Source organism: Silene latifolia, chromosome 2, assembly GCF_048544455.1.
Source record: "Silene latifolia isolate original U9 population chromosome 2, ASM4854445v1, whole genome shotgun sequence".
NCBI lineage: Eukaryota > Viridiplantae > Streptophyta > Magnoliopsida > Caryophyllales > Caryophyllaceae > Silene > Silene latifolia.
In genome coordinates this window covers 189,739,816-189,758,126 of record NC_133527.1, presented here as the reverse complement: position 1 = coordinate 189,758,126, position 18,311 = coordinate 189,739,816, and the positions used below count along the sequence as shown (strand labels likewise).

At 40.4% G+C, this 18,311-nt stretch overlaps 1 long non-coding RNA gene across 1 annotated transcript; it reads left to right on the top strand.

The window, feature by feature from the left end:
- The first annotated feature begins 15,329 nt into the window (after window positions 1–15,329).
- LOC141631879 (uncharacterized) lies at window positions 15,330–17,039 on the top strand. Its single transcript, XR_012537717.1, has 3 exons — window positions 15,330–15,676; window positions 15,785–15,864; window positions 16,962–17,039. It is a non-coding gene; the product is annotated as an uncharacterized LOC141631879 (long non-coding RNA).
- Window positions 17,040–18,311: the final 1,272 nt, after the last annotated feature.

The following is an 18,311-nucleotide window of genomic DNA, read 5'->3' as shown; positions in this document are numbered from 1 at the left end:
CGCTTCCTCTGCCACTCCCGGATTGGCCGAGGCGGTCAGATTTGCGTTTCTCAACTGTATTTATACGTTCCTAAGCATGTTGGTCGGTTTCGCGAGTATCAACTGCATTTGTAGTGACTGCCCGGCTTTGGCCGTGGCGTCTACTTTGGTACGACTACGGAGGGGACAATCATTTCGATGGAAAACTTGGATCACTCTTCATAAGATGTAATCACGCGTTGGGGTGCCCACAACGGTCTCGGACACCTCCGCCGCTATACGAAATATTTACTAAGGTTGTCTGTGTTCCAGTGGCTCATTAGAGGCACACCCTCCATGTCTGTCAGCCGGTATGTCCCCGGCCTCATTTCTTCAACCACCCTGTAGGGTCCTTCCCAGTTGGCCATCATTTTACCATGGATGTTTCCTTTGTTGGTTGCGGCCGACTTTCTTAGGACTAGATCTCCTACTCTTAAGTCCCTTTTGTGGAACCTACGGTTGTATGCTCTTCTCATTCGGTTTTGATACACTGCCAAGTTGAGCCGTGCCGTATCTCGGCTTTCTTCGACCAGGTCTAGGGAGGCTCTCAGACCTTTTTCATTTTTGACTGGGTTAAAGGTTTGTGTTCTGAATGTCGGCACCGTTGCTTCAATTGGCAGGACGGCCTCAGACCCATAGACTAGGTGGAATGGACTGTACCTTGTTGCTTCTTTCTCCGTGGTTCGAAGGGACCACAGGACGCCGGGTAGTTCATCAGCCCATCTTCCCTTTAGATCTTCAACCTTCTTCTTCAACCTGTTCAGTATTGTTTTGTTGGCTGCCTCCGCCTGCCCGTTGCTCTGAGGGTGGCAGACGGAGGAGTATGCAAATTTGATGTCGAGTTCTTCCAACCAATTCATCACCATGTCGCTCCAAAACTCTCGGCCGTGGTCAAATACCATGACTTGGGATAACCCAAAACGAGTTATGACGTTCTCCCAGATTACCTTTCTTACGGCCGCCGTGGTCTTGGCAGGTACCGCGACAGCCTCGACCCATTTGGTGAAGTAGTCAACGGCGACAATCACGTACTTCCTTCCTCCGGAGGCCGTCGGAAATGGTCCTAGTAAATCCATCCCCCACTGTGCAAATGGTAGGGGGCTAAGTACTGGTTGCAGGTCTCGGGAAGGTGCATGTATTACCAGAGCATGCATCTGACAATTCTTGCACTTCTTGGTTTTTGCTCTGGAATCTTTCAGCATGGTAGGCCAGAAGTAGCCAGCTCGGAGAGCTTTGTGGGCTAGCGTTCTCTCCCCCATGTGGTGTCCACAGATGCCTTCGTGAATCTCTGTCAGTATTAGCTCCGCGTCGGCTGGGCCGACACATTTCAAGAGTGGTCTTATTACGGACCTTCTGTACAATTCTCCTTCGAACACTAAGTACCTTGCGGCGATCCTTCTTATCTTCTGAGAGAGACTGCGGTCCTCCGGCAACTCTTTTGTCAGCTTGTATTTCATTATCGGATCCATCCACGTCGTCTCGGCTTCGATGTCGCCCACCATGCCGACGGTCTCAGTGATGCTTTTAGCATTTCTGATATCCACCAGCACGGTTCGACTGAAATTCTTGATGCTTGAACTGGCAAGTTTTGAGAGAGCGTCGGCTCGGTTGTTCTCAGACCTGGGGATGCACTGTATTTGGAAAGATTTCAATTTTGAGGTGTCAGCTTTTACCCATTCCAGGTACCTTACCATCCCATCGTCTCGAGTCTCATACTCTCCTCGGATTTGATTAGTCACAAGGAGCGAGTCTGTTTTCAACACAATATGTTCCGCCCCGGCAGCTCTAGCTAACTCGACTCCAGTTATCACCGCCTCATATTCGGATTCGTTATTTGAGGCCGAGAAGGTAAACTTCAAGGCGTACTCAAACTCGTCTCCGTCAGGGCTGGTGATAAGGATGCCGGCTCCTGAGCTGTTCGCCGTGGAGGACCCGTCGGTGTACACTTCCCACACGCCGGGATGTGATTCTTCTTGATATGTGCACTCGGTCAGGAAGTCTACAAGCGCCTGCCCCTTTATCGAAGGTCTCGGCTTGTACTGAATGCCAAAGCTGGAGAGCTTCACTGCCCATTTGATACGTCTGCCGGATTTCTTGAAGTTTTCTAATGCTTTCTCCAATGGCTGGTCGGTTAAGACCGTCACGGGATGTGCGTCGAAGTAAGGTTTCAGCTTCCTCGCGGCAACGACGACGGCGTGGGCTGCCTTTTCGATTAGTGGGTAGTTTCTTTCGGCGGCCAGCAGTGTATGGCTGATAAAGTAAATTGGGTGTTGCTGCTTGTTTTCTTCCCTGACGATTACGGCACTGACCGTGGCCGAGGTAACTGCTAATTATAGATATAGCGTCTCCCCCAGCCTGGACAGGGTCGGGAGTGTTAGAAGGTGGGCTTTCAGTTGTTTGAAAGCCGTGCTCTGTTCCTCCCCCCAGCTAAAGTCTTTATTCCCCTTTAGCACTTTAAGGAATGGGGTGCTCTTGTAGGCCGACCGAGAGATGAAGCGGGCGAGAGCCGCCATCCTCCCGGTCAGCATCATAACCTCTTTTCGATTTCTCGGCTCCGGCAGGTCCAGGATTGCTTGGACTTTCTTTGGATTGGCATCAATTCTTCTGGCGCTGACAAGCACGCCGAGGAACAGAGCATTTGATGAGCCTGCCGGATTGCTCAAACTTTTCCAGTGCTTTCTCCAATGGCTGGTCGGTTAAGACCGTCACGGGATGTGCGTCGAAGTAAGGTTTCAGTTTTCTTGCGGCGACGACAACAGCAAAGGCTGCTTTTTCAATCAGCGGGTAATTTCTTTCGGCGGGCAACAATGTATGGCTGACAAAGTAGATTGGGTGTTGCTGCTTGTCTTCTTCTCTGACGATTACGGCACTGACCGTGGCCGAGGTAATCGCTATGTATAGGTATAGCGTCTCCCCCAAAGATCGGCCCGACGGGGTTGGGAGAGTCTGAAGATGAGCTTTCAGTTGCTTGAAAGCTGTGCTCTGTTCCTCCCCCCAGCTGAAGTCTTTATTCCCCTTCAACACTTTGAAGAACGGGGTGCTTTTGTCGGCTGACCGAGAGATAAAACGGGCTAGAGCCGCCATCCTCCCAGTCAACATCATAACCTCTTTTCGATTCCTCGGCTCCGGAAGGTCCAGGATTGCTTGGACTTTCTCTGGATTGGCATCAATTCCCCTGGCGCTGACAAGCACGCCGAGGAACTTGCCTGCCCGGACACCGAAGTTGCATTTCTTTGGGTTAAGCTTCATTTTATATTTCCTTAGTGAACAAAATGTCTCGCTCAAATCGGCCAAGTGCTCGCTGTCAGACTTGCTTTTTACAATAGCATCGTCGACGTAAGCCTCGATGTTTCGCCCTTTTTGATTTTGGAACACTTTGTCCACCAGCCTAGTGTAAGTTGCGCCAGCGTTCTTCAAACCGAACGGCATCATTTTATACATGTATGTGCCGTGAATGGTGATGAATGCGCACTTAGGCATGTCTTCCTCGACCATGAATACCTGATGATACCCTGAGAAGGCGTCTAGCAGGCTCAGCATAGTGTAGCCTACCGTGGCGTCAATTAAACTATCTATTCGAGGCAAGGGATAGCAATCTTTAGGGCACGCTTTATTAATATTGGTAAAATCAACACACATCCTCCACGCCCCTGACGACTTCCTCACCATTACAACATTTGCTAGCCACTCAGGGTAAGTACAAGGCATGATAAAGCCCGCCGCTAACAATTTGTCTACTTCAGCTTTGATGGCCTCATCCTTCTCGGCCGAGGAGTTCCTCATCTTCTGCTTGACAGGCCGAGCGGTGGAGAGTACGTTCAGCTTGTGAACGATCACCTCCCGGCTCACGCCTGGCATCTCGGCTGCTGAGTATGCGAAGACATCTTTGTTCTTCCTCAGCAGGTCTAGGAGATCAGCTCTGAATTTTGGCTCCAGGTCGGCACCGATAGTTACGGTGCGCTCTGGGTCAATTTCCACTTCTTCGGTCTCGGCTCCTTCGACCATGCCGACACTAGTGTTCATCGGTTCGCCCTCCTGCTGCAAGGATGGGCTCTTCCCTTTCTCTGATTTCTTCGCCACTTTGAGGGATTTCATGTTGCACCCCCTGGCAGATACTTGGATATTGACTATTTCGTCTCTCTCGTCCTTTGAGACGAGATTTTGTGCTTCCCCCCGGTCCGAGACATACATCAATGTCAGGGCCCGGATGGACATCACAGCATCGGCCTCGCTCAAAGTGACCCGGCCTATGAGAACATTGTAGGCAGACGAACCATCGATAACCACGAACTGAGATAAAACATTTTTGGCCGCATCCGCTTGGCCGAACATCACCGGCAGTCTGATTGACCCCAGGGGTACCAGGCCGGCCCCAGAGAAGCTGTATAAAGGGTTGGTGCAGGGGCTCAGGTCTCCAATATTCAGACCGAGATTAAGAAAGCACTCCCTGAACATGATGTTCGTGTAGGCGCCTGTGTCAATCAGGCACCTTTTGACCAAGTGGTTGGCTATATCTAGGTGGACTACGAGCGGGTCGCTGTGCGGGGCGACGACTCCTTCGTAGTCCTTCTTTCCGATGGTTATATCGGGGACGATGGAAGCGGGGATCGCTATTTTGGGCACAAATTTGATGGCTTGGTATAATTCATTTAGGTGCCGTTTGTGCCCATTAGCTGACCCACCGTTCTCGTTTCCTCCGATGATAACCTGGATCACTCCCATCCATTGGAATACTGATTTTCTGCTCGCCCAGTCGGCGCTTGTTTCTGGGCCTCCAGCTACATACTTGCTGAGGGCCCCCTTTCAGATCAGCTTCTCGATGGCATTCCTTAGGTGTCGATAGTTGTCAGTTTTATGGCTGGTGTGGCCGTGGTATTCGCAAAACTGGCTAGTGTCACCGTCCCCCCTCGCCTTGGGGGGCCTTGCCCACTTCTGCCCTTCGTTCTTGTTTAGGGTAAAGACCTCGGCTGGGGATTTGACCAGGGGGGTGAGACTACTGTACCGCTTCTGGGTGTATGGTCCCGAACTCCCCCCGGCGCCCGCCGAGTGCTGTTTCCTATTAAATCTCTCAGGCCATGACCTATTCCCGTCACGACGTCCTTCATCTACGTTGTCCCGGCGGCTCCTCCTCTTTGGGTGTCCAGCTTCACTGTGGCCTACCCAGGTTTTGTGATAGTCCTCCACCTTTACGGCTCGGTCGGCCATCTTTCTGGCGGAGTCTAAGTTGAGGTCCTCGCACTTGATCAGCTCGTTTTTGAACTCGCCTTTCGGGAGGCCTTTCATCAGTGCGAAGGCCGCCAGTTCGGTGTTCAGCTCACGGATCTGCTGAACCTTAGCGTCGAACCTCTTCACATAGCTTCGGAGGGACTCGTCCTCCCCCTGTCGGATAGTTAGGAGATCCGAGGTCTCCACGGCCCTTCTCTTGTTGCAAGCATACTGGGCTATGAAGTTGTCTCTCAGGTCGGCATAACAATATACCGAGCCATTAGGTAGCCCCTTGTACCAACTCTGAGCTATCCCATAAAGGGTCGTTGGGAAGACTCGGCACCACACCTCATCGGGCTGCTCCCACACCGACATGTACGACTCGAAAGCCTCGGCATGGTCGGTCGGGTCGCTATCCCTTTTGTATGATAAGGGCGGCAACTACAGCTTGGTCGGCACAGGGATTTCTAGGACATAGGCACTGAGGGGCTGTCTGACCACGTGTCGAGTGACACGCGGCGATCGGCTCCTCGCAACCTTAGTCCGACTTCTCTCCCTGTGGCGGGAAGGGCTTCTTGTCCGACTTTGGTGAGTCAGACTTCTTTCATTTCTTCGGGGTAGGCCTCGTTGTTGCCGCGGCGACACCGTCCTCCCGCGTGTGGGGGAAGGACTTAGGTCTGCCACTGGCACCATGGGCTCTGCCGGCGTCCTAGCATGCCCAGCTCCTTGTATCGCTCCGGACAAGTTGTTCAGAGTCACTTTATGGGCCCTGGTCACCTGTGGAGGCGCTGCCGCCCCTGTCGCCGTGACAGGGGTAACCGACGTACCACCCATCAGGTCCAGGAATAGCTTGAATTTGGCCGCATCGACCACATGTCCCATGACAGTGACTTGGCCGGTCGGCAGCGGTGTTTCTGGCTCTCTCGGCATCCCGAACATCACCGGCTCAGTGACTCGGCCGGTGGGGGAATGCCCGATCTCAGAATTAGGGAACGTGTCATCCTGGTAGAATGCAGTTCCTACGCTCACAGTTTCTGGTTGTTTTGACATCTTCTTAGCTCGCTGAATGGTTTTTTGTTTTTTTTTTATAAGGTAGGTGATTAGATTTTAGTATGGATTCCTACAGACGGCGCCAATTGTTCCGGGTGTAATTCCGGAGCAGGATTGTGACCACTTAAGCTTTTAGAATGATGTCGTTGCTTGTCTCTTCCTCTCACTCTCTTCCTGTAAAGATGAACAAACTGAGGGCTCGGCTTGGGGCCGAACGTACTCACTCCGACGCTCAAGTCAGTAAACTTAGAGGGATAAGTTGTGTGTTAACTTGGCAAAGTATATTGTAGAGAGATAAGGGAGTTTATACCAGATTTCGGATCGTTTTCTCAATGAGAGATGATGAGTATTTATAGACTTTCACCTTTTGTCACGTAGTGGCCAAGTGGCCAAGCGGTCGTAGCAGGTGGAAAGACTGTCTTACCCTCGGTCGAAGGACCCATGGCAGGCCGGCAGGCCTGGTTAACTCCATGCCGAGGGGACCGGATGTGAGTACGCGGATATGCCTCTCGGTCGGCTAGTTGCCGAGACCCAAGTGACAGGCCGACAGGCTGCGTCGGTTAGGCTGTTCTTCTGTTGACTTGTTGTCTTTTGAACCTAACTTTATCATCTTTTTTACTCAATTACTTTGTAGGTTAGTTACACCAATAAAGGTTTTAAAGATAACAAAATTAGTGGAAAGCATTAATCATGCATTACAAATAAACCTGTTAAAATTTAACCCGACCCTTCCTTAAACCCGAACGTTTGATTCGTTTTACGCTCAAATCCCCTAAATTATGACATGCAATCCGAACGATCCACAATTCTTAATGACCCGTTATTTATGGGTCAAACCTGACACGTTCGACCTAATGTATTGAAATTAAATTTATGAGTTTGTTAAATATCACTAAAATATTAATAATTAATTTTATATATTTTTATGAAAATAGTTAATTTCTATGTATAAAAAATGCAATAATAAATACTCGTAATAACCATACTAAAACATAAACATGATTAGAAAATAATTATTAAAAGAAACTTCGTTATTATAATTTTTCAATGTAGGAACTATGACTTCATTTAGAAATGAATATGATTAAAATAGTGATATCAACTACTGTAATGACGAGGTTAAAAAAAAAGGTGTTAGAATGTTTTGACTCATATTTTAACTTTGGTTGGGCCTCTAACCCATATAACATGACACGTATTATGGCCCTGTTCTTTTGGACTGAAATTGTCCAATCAATCAATCAATCAATCGAATCGAATCGAATCAATCTTAATCTTAATGGAGCTGAAATGAATCAACTGAACTTAATGAACTTAATGAAGTCTGAATCAATCGAATCAATCAATCAATCGAATCAATCGAATAAATAATAATAAAAAGATTATATTAATAATAATAATAATAATAATAAATATTATAATAAAAATAATACCAATAATAATAATAAATATTATTATAATATTATTCATTAATAATAATAATATATTAATATAATCTAATAATAATAATCTAATAAGATATATAAAAAATAAAATATTAATATAATAATAAATAAAGTAATAATAATATATTAGTAATATAAATGATAACATTATTAATAATAATATAATATATTAATAATAATAACTAAAAAATAAATTATATAATAATAATAATAACAGGTCTAATATAATAACTTATTAACATAATAATATTAAATATAATAATAATAATAAATATGTGATTAATAATATTAATAATGAGTATATTAATAAAATAATAAATATTAAATAATAACTTATTAATATAATAATATTAAATATAATAATAATAAATATGTTATGAATAATATTAATAATAATAAATATATTAATAAAATAATAAATATATTAATAAAATAATAAATATAATATAATAATAATAATAATAATAATAATAATGATAATAATAATAATAATAATAATAATAATAATAAATGTATTAAATATATATATAATAATATAAACAATACAAATTAATTATTAATAAATATAATAGTAATATAATAAATATAAAAATAATAATATAATAATAATAATAATAATAATAATAATAATAATAACAATAGTAAATACATTAATATAAAAATAATAATAAGAATATCAATAAGAATAATAATAGTAATAGTAATGTTGAAATAAACTGAACTGAACTGAACTGAACTGATCTGAACTGAACTGAACTGAACTGAACTGAATGGAGCTGAACTGAACTGAATGGAGCTGAACTAAACTGATTAGAACTGAAATTAAGTCCAAAAGAACAGAGCCTATGACTCGTCAAATATATTAAAATTGTTAATTAATGTCCTTTTAGATAGTGGTAAGTATTTATTATATGTATTTAACAATTTTACATTTATCGTCTTAAAATAAGACTAAATAAAAAAAATAGCTTTTCGTTTTCACAAAACCTCGTTTGATGACACGAACAAAGGCCAATTTGCTCGTACACCCATGATCATTTGACAAAAAAAAAATCATGTATATTTTTAAAATAATTTCATGTATATGTTACGATAAACATAATTCCCATTATGATACTTATTGTTGAATTATTTTTCTTACCGCATCGTACATATAACTATGTAAGGTTATATAATACATATTGAACATCAAAAGCAAGCAATAGTCGCAAGATAGACATAACTCGGAAAACAAAAATTAAATAACTCCCTCCCTCCATCATCTCTGAAGTTTTTGTGTGTTTTTAGCCTGTAAGTCTCAAGCACAAGTTATAAACTTAAAATTACCTTTTAACCTTCATTTAAAAAATTTATTATATAAATTATGTTTCAAAATAATATAAAATAAACTCGTGAATTTTCACGGGGTTACACTAGTTCATAATAAAATCTAATACTATCTCTATCTTGCATCCGATTTTTTATGTCCTAATTAATCCCACTTCGATCATCCGGATATGTTCAAGCTATGTTGGAGTATAAAATTAATTTTGGAACTTCAATTGTTGGCTTAAGCTTTTGGTTAGAATATCAAGATCGATTTTATACTCTAACACGCCTTTCACACGAATATAATATAATTGCCCTTCCTTTTTATATTCTCTACATATATCAAAGCTATGTGACTTAAAGGTCAGGGTGTCAAATCTCACAGCTCCTATTTCTAAAGTGTAATATTAAGCTCCAGGTATAAGAGCGCGAGGCCTGTAGTTGCATCCACACTTCAAGCCCAACGACATTCGTCTGAGGAGGCGTGTTACGTTAGAGTATAAAATCGATCTTGGTATTACAACCATCGGCTTAAACACTTTTGCTTGAGTTGGTTTAATTTCTTGACATCTTATAAAAGAAAAGAAAAATAAAAAAAGATCTAGTGTTTTTAAAACACTGTCTATTAAGTTCTCGTTATATATTTATATACCGTTCCTTTTTTTTGAAGGAAAAGATCAATTCATTAATAAAACACCAAACGACACTTACAAAAGATAGGTATAATCGAAAACAATTCTAATAGAAACCAAAGGACAAATTTCTCCTGTAAAACGACGGATCTCAAAACATGATATGACAATTCGACTCGTCCTTGTATCGCTCTCTTCATGTAGCTTTTAAGAGGATCATTCGTTTGATTCATTGATGGAGAAAGTTTACCTGCTACTAGCACCATAGATCGCAGAAAAATAACACCTATCCATTGTAGAGTCGTATGATGAATCATCAACAAACCGTTCCTTTTTTTTTAATTAAACACCAACGTTTTTTTAGTATGTGGTTAGCCAAATTTTTAGAAGTATTTTTAGTTACTAAAAACTTAAATTTGGCCAAACATACATTTTAAGTTTAAAACTATTTTTAAAAAGCATATTATCATTTTTTAGCCCTCGAAAGTAGTATCAATTTGCTTCTTTTAATTTTTATTTCTATTTTTATGATATATTTAATACGTAAATGACAAAGTTATATGAGGTAACATTTTAATTGTTATAACAGAAGCAAGAAAGAACTGATAAAAGAACAATAAAGAGACAAACGCACAGATTTACGTGGTTCACTAACGGTGTGTTAGCTACGTTCACAGGGCAGAAGGGAGGGAGTTTTATTGATATGTGAGGAGTTTTCAGATTACAGATTCAGACGGTATGACTGCTAGGTAGAGGCTTAGAGAGTTTATATAATACTCTCTAAGACTTAATGCAGAATGACCTATTAAAGGCCCAAGACAGACCTAGCCCAATAACAGATACGGATACCATTCAAGTTTCGGGGGCGTTGCCCCCAAACCCTAATCGGGGACCACATTGCATCCCTAAACCCCTAAACCAGGGCGCTTCGCCCCTGGACCCAGACTCGCTGGTGATAGTCGTTCGAAGCGGCGGTTAACAGAATCAAGGCACAAACCCAACATTAATAAAATAAAAAATATATTTTTATTAAAAAAAATTTTAATTCTTTACAAAACAGAGATCCATGGTGATATACTTTTTAACAATAATTTGTTCCATTTTCATTCGTTTTTTTTTAAATAATAAAAAAATCCTTATTGAGTAAAATCTTTTTGTGACAAGCCAGAAGAGTATGTAATAGTATGTATGAAAACTATTTTGACAAATCAAATGATAGGAAGTTTTTCGTGCCTACAGATACATCAGAAAAATAAACAGTAATAATACATTAATTAACAATCGATCAAAGCATCATTCGCGACATTGACTCCATTATTGCTCGTTGTCGACTTGTCGTCCATGGCATCTCGGTCGTAGAAGTTGGTTGAATATTCGCACCACCAAACATTATGAACTTTGTTGCGACTGATTTATGCGATGATAATTAAACCCGTTTCTGGGTTCTTTCAAAAAAAAAGGTGTTTTTAGATAAATTATACTCCTCTATTCAGACATTCAATATTATGGTTCCATGTTACGTTTTATTATTTTTAAAGTACTACAAGCGTACAAGTATTGTAGCATACCGGTCGATCCTAGGGAGGTGAATAACTAAGTACTAGCCAATTTGTAATTATGAGTTATCTACTTCAGATGAATCCTTACTCTTATAAACACTCTTATAAACATGGGAAGTTCATTGAACGGTAGCAATGAATAGTTCTGCCCAAAACCCCCTTCTGTCGTTGGATTTCCACTCTTAATTTCCACCTTCCAAACTCTGCTATATACTCTCATCTACAAATTTAGGTCATCCAAAAGTATCATCCGCTTATTTCCATCCATCTCCCTCTAAAAAACCCTTTTCAATCCTTTTACTCCATAGCCCCATCTCAATGTTCCGTTCCCCTTCAACACCATCACAGTCAATCACGATGATGAACTGGCATGATGACGATGCAGTGATGCTGATGATGACGACGATTGGTTTGTTTTCTGGGTTTATTGATTTTCTTATTCTGTGGTTAATTAGTTTACTCTTTGTTTTCTATTTGTGCCCTGTTAAATCGTGCCCACAACTTCTTGTTTATCTGTGCACTATGAAATAACCATTTATGAAATCGTGCCCATTTCTGAAATGGTTATTCTGTGGGGTTAGAGGTGTGTAAACTCTGAAATGGTTATCTGTATTTATTGCGCCGATTCAGAAATGAACAAGCTTGTTCGTCTGTTCATCTGTTCACTCTTTGTTCATATGTTCATTTGTCTATTTAGGCCCTGTTCTTTTGTACTAAAACTTATCTGATCTGAACTGAACTGAACTTATAGGATCTGAACTGAACTTAACTTAACTTATAGGATCTGAACTGAACTTATTGGATCTGAATCGAATCAACTTATAGGATCTCGAATCGAATCGAATCGAACTTATAGGATCGAATCAACTTATAAGATCTCGAATCAATCGAACTTATAGGATCTCGAATCGAATCGAACTTATAGAATCTGAACTGAACTTATAGAATCTGAACTGAACTGAACTTAACTTATAGGATCTGAAGTGAACTTATATTAAGTGACTTGAAGTCCAAAAGAACAGGGCCTTATTGCGCCAATTTCTGAAATGGTTATTTTGTGGGACTAGAGTTGTGGGCACGAGCTTGGACCTGGAGATGTGTTTAGTTCTCCTAAAAGGTTAGTGATTTAGCGGCCATGTATTGTTTTTGTTAATGTGGATTTTGTGATTTTGATATTTCTGATCTCTTTGTTTGGTTGTTAAATGCGGTTATAATTAGTGTTATGGATATTGTTGCTGATGTTTGCAGATTCTCTTTTTGGGATTGGCATTTTTTATGCTGGCTTTCCTTATAGATACTCTTATTTGTAAGCTTGTTACTTAGTTACGCTGATGAATAGCATTTTAGTCACTTTTTACCCCGCATTTATATCTTATTACGACTCAATTTTGCGTGCTTAATTGTCTAATTAACTCATTTATTTACTAATTTATAATAATTAGTCCTTGTAGTTATATTTAATATTTAGTCGGGTTTTATACAATATTAGTATTATTCTATCATTATATTAATTATTTTATTAATTATGATTTGTAGGTGAGGCGAACAAACGATGAGGCGAGTCAAATGGTAAAAGAGATGAGGGTGGAGTCATAAAGACAAGTGATGTTGTCATGTTGACCAAATAATCGACAAGTTTGATGAAGTCACCAACTCACTTCTTTGTCTTTTCCATTCTACTGCAAACTCCATCAACAACCACCTGAAATTAACCAACTCCACCATTTCCACCATTAATCAAAAATTCAACATTCAATCACCATTCACACGACATCATTTACCCGACATCACCATACTCCAAACCCGTCTTCACCTTCACCATTCATTCACCAGTCATCATCGTCATTCATACTCCCAACCCCATCTGCGACATCTCAGCAGCAACGGCTTCAATCACCATGGCTGCCACCAGTCCAGAAGCTCGACATCACCATTTGCCCATTCATTCACTAATCAAACTCCATCACCACAACAATCAGTCACCAGTGAATTCATCAATTTCGACCTCAGATTCGAACTCGGGATCCAAACTGAGCTTTTATGAAGCTATGTTGCTCCGTGCCGGTGCCCCGGCAGTCGACTTCCTCAACCGGCAGAACACACACTTTTTTCCTCCTTTTTGTGAAGGTCTCGCTACCGGTCATGGCCCCGGCAGCCGGCCTACCGGCACAACGCACCCACACCTTCATCTCGCATTAACCAATTGCACTCTCTACCGGTAGACCTTCTGCCGGTCAACCGGCACACAACAACAAACATTTAATTCTCCTCCTTTGCTCCATGGTCTCGCTACCGGTGAGTCCATCGGCAGCCGGCTGCCCGGCCCTTGACCCCTGCTGATACAACTGGTACGGAATTACGGATGAAGACAAGAAAATATGAAAAGACAAATCTGCCCCTTGTTATAATTGAAATGAATGCTGCGTTTTGTGTATGAAGGCAGGTCGTTTCATTAGCTTTTGGTGGATTATTATTAGGATTAATATTATTATTATTATTAGATTATTGTTTTATTATTATTATTATTATTATTACTAGTAATTAGTAGATTAGTAGAAGTGGTATATAAAGACCACAACACTTACTCATTACATTGGACATTACATTACCCATTACTTTACTTTAGAAATTAGACTAGTTCACCTTATTCTCTCTCAATATTGTAAAACCCTCATATTTCCTCTATTATTTTCATTCAATAAAAAGTTGTTATCTTTCTTTAATTATTAGTTTAATTCTTCTTTTGTTCATTCAAGTTCTTCCCTTTTCATTAGTTTACAATTAGTAATTTTGGGTTGTATTTGGAGAATTGAAGAATCCTTCCATATTTCAATCCAAGTTCCTTTCTTTGCTATTGAGTGGGTATAATTTCTCTTCCTAATTTCATTTGTTTACATTTGTTTTTTCTTTCAAGTTTAATCTTAATTGTTTATGTTAGATTGTTGTTATTCTCTCTCTTGTTCATCTTTTCTCTTCTCACCATTGTTGTTTACAAGATTGAATCTTTGATTTCTCATGTTAAAGATTGAGTCTTTGTGTTTATTGAGTTAAAGTTTGTGCCTTTAGTTTAATCTTCATTGTTTCTTGAATTAAATTGTCTTTCCTTATAATTTAAGTTGGATTGTTGCATGATTAGTAATAGAATTTGTACTTCCATCATGATTATGCATAAAGTTTCCATCTTTGTTGTTTCTCTTGCAATTAGGAACATGATTAGTGAGTAGTCTTCCACTAGGACTCGGTTTGACCCGACATGAGTAATTTCACTAATTGAATCTCATAAAGGCTAATTATTTGGGGAAATTGGTGAGGGTAGTTTAGAGAAATTACATGGTTTATGGATCGATTTTGGGTAGTGTCGACTTGTAACCCTTGTCCACCAACGAGAGTTGGTTAGGTTGTAAATTGGATACCCGGAATTTGACCTTGTCACCAACCAAGGTTGAGACCGAAAGGGAGAACCGAGGGAGGGTGCCTCTAGACTAGCGTTTGAAATCGACCCTTGAGAGAGGGAGTGGGATGACCCGGATTATGATGAGTACTTAATGACCTTGACCGATTTCTTGACCTCCTTGGAAAAGTGCACATTTTTGGGGTTGTTGAGTGTTGAGTTAAGGATTCCGACCTTCGAACCCGAGAGGGGGATTGGTGGGTAGTGCTAGTGTCCTACTTCGAACCCGAGAGGGGGGTCTTAGGCGAATTAGAGCCATCTCCCCCTTGCTTGTCTACCCGAGTGATTAGCCTAGGGAATTAGTATGTGGAATTACAAATTGTTGTGGGAGAACCGAGTTCTAGGCCTTTTATTCATTTGATTTACAACTTTATTCCTCTCTTACTCATTTATCATCTTTAGTTAATTTGCATTTTATTTCATTTATGTTAGTTGTTTAGTTTAACAATCTCATCTTATATTGCCGACTTAGCTAAGCACGAGAATTTAGACAATTAGTAATCACCCATGCTCCCTGTGGATTCGACCTCGACTACCCTACTACATTAGTTGAGTTATTTGTTTGATCGGGGGAGTGCGACAAACCCCGCTGTCATACGCCTTTTAGCCTCCCTGACGATTTTTGTGTTGGTATATTCAATCATAAATCTGTCAGTTCAGTTATCAATTCCTCATATATGTTGTTGGAGATGTGTGTTTTGACTATTTTATTTGATTTACTGAGTTTTAATTTTGTTTCTTTATGAAGTCTTTCCTTATACTCGCAGCTTTATGAGGTCTTTTCCTATGGTTCTAGACATTGCAGCTATCAACCCGGCCAAGGTGGTCTTTCCTTATACTCGCTGATTGTCTTAATTTGTTTACATATGCTTGTCTACTTGAAATATCTTAAGCCCGAGCTTCGACTTGTGATGTTTTTAGTTGTTTTTGTTGTAGGTTGATGTGGCTCCTTTTGCTAATATCAAATCTGTGAAGAGAAGTAGCTTTGGATAATTTTTACTGTTTTTGGTAATGTTGCTTTAATTTAATTTGTTAATGTGCTTTAATTTTTTATTAACCGATTTTATTGTGATTGAACTTTGTGAAGCGGACTGTTAATGCGTCCTTTGTTTCAAGTGGCAATGCAGGAATAATGACTGTCCCTTTCATGGTCTCTAAAGACAGTATGAAGCTCCAATTTGCGACAACCTACTTAGGTATGGCGATACGAGGAAGTCAATTGAATGATTTGTTGTATAGTTTGATTTTCACATCGAACTTTTGTTGAACTCATCATGTCTCTCTTCCATATTGCTTCCTTATCTTTTGCCCTTTCTGTTACTAATCCTATGGCTTATGTAGTAAATATATTTTAATTGTGGAGGGATATCGGGGTGTTGATGGAGTTTGCTTGGCCTTGAGGGATGATAAGACAACGTTTGGTGTCGCTGAATATTAGTTTGGGGATCGGGAGGGGGCGTGCTTGAAGAGCTCTCGATGGGTGGGAGGGTTATTGGGTCTTTGGGGGCGGCACTAAAACTCCTGATGCGGTGATTACTATTGGTGTTTCTGACATGTTCAAGGATAAGCCGCTTTAATGTGTATCTAAAACACATATACTATGATATTATTTTTAAAACTAGGGATAGGAATAAGCCGTTAATCAGCGACTTGCTACTGCTGATGGCCTAAAATTCTCTTGACACTATAATTTTTTTGGGTCAAAATTGTCTTCAAGCCGTTAATCAGCGACTTGCTACTGCTGATGAAGTCGGTGTTGGTTTATACTTTTGCGCCTGGTTTACAGTCAGTTGTTAAGTTTTCCCTTCTTCGTGATGAATATTATTTCGATATAGTTCTCTCGGTTTGAATTTAGAGGTGCCGAGCATTCCTGTTTCGGTGCAGCTATAGGGCTGGCCATGATTTGAGCTTGGCGCCATTTTGAGGTTCACAATCGCAGTTGCACTAGCATTGCCTGAAAAATTGGTGCTGATTTCATTAGCCTAATTTAGACTGGTTTGTTCAGGTGCCTTTATAATTGGATTGTTATTTCCATTGACGCCTTTCTTCTATTCCTGCGACAACATCCTGTTAATTTGCGGACATAGGCCAACAGTATTTCCAGTCCCCTGGTTTCCATTGTGGCATCTTTGCCCTCTGTTACTCTCACACTCCCACTCACACCTTTGCAACAATCTTTGCAACAACCTTTGCAAAATGGAGTCATTGTCAGATTGCATTTCAGTACCTAGAAGCATTTTTTATTATGCACTTAAAAGACCATTTTACTAACCCTGCCTAATCAACCCACCAGCTAAGCTTGAGAAGAGGGAGCATCAACTCAAACACCTTGTTAACAAAGCTAGCAACTCTAATGAAAAATCTCTCGAAGGTATTTATTAAAAGCGATTTTGATGTCCATTCTTGTTTATTCAGTTTGATAACTTTATTGTTTGGGTATTATACTGGTATTTCACTTTGATAGCTAAGCTTGAGAAGAGGGAGCATAAGCTCAAACACCTTATTATGGACAAAGCTAGCAACTCTAATGAAAATCTCTCGAAGGTATTTTCTCCTTTTTATTAAAAGCGATTTTGATTTTCATTATTGTTTATTCAGTTTGATATCTTATTTTTTTGGGTATTATACTGATATTCCAGTTTGATTTTGTTGTTTATTCATTTCGTTGTTACGCATGGTTAATTAGTTGCGTCTAATGCTAATTATGAAATTTGGTTTCGTCGTTTATTCAGCCCCCCAATTTTGTTGATTTCATTATTTTCGCGTTTAACTCCACAAACACGCGCAGACAAGCGGTTTGTAATTCTTCTCTTAGGAGGGAATTTTTTATCTTCGGTTGTTCGATAGAGTAGGCTTGATGACTTGAGCAGACCAGCTATATCTATTTCTTGATTTACTTCTTGTTATTTTACATAGGAGTTGTTGTGATGGCTATGGCAAAGACGACTACGGCGACAGTCATGTATTCAGTACGCCATCTTAATTTTGTTTTCCTTTGTGTTTTTTTGCACTCACTTTACTCATGCTGAATTACCGCTGCTAATTATTGTTTGAGTCCCGTTTTAGAACCCATCCCCCATGTCAGCAATGGCCCAGTCGCATACCAAGCTAATTTAAAGGTCCCTAAAGTTTGCTCTCTTGTTTAGTGTTGCCTTTAACAACAACAGGACTCCCTTTACATTAAACTTTACTTTTCCACTAACAGTGTTGTCTCATTAACCAAAGACACCAACAAGGGCATCTCACCTGTCACAAATTAGGATGACATAAGGAGCAATTTTAGCTGCATAATGATGCATAATGATTTTTAAGGCTTCTTATTCGCAACTTAATTTGTTTCAAATGTTTCGGAGACATCGTATCTTGAATTTGTTTGTTCTATGTCCTGAATTCTTTGTTGTATCTCATTTCTTTTATATTCTTTTCTGAGTTCCCTCCCTAGATTTATTCCACCTTATACTCACCTCCACCCATTTGATTCCTTATCACTTATTGTACTGCCGTTAAAAAAAAACCATAGGTGTTTCCAGGCTACCCCACAAGTAGACTATTGCTACTTTTAGTAGACTATCAAAATTGTGATCATCTTCAGGGATTTTACAAGTAGGTTGGTATTGTTTCCAGGCTACCCCACAAGTTCTGG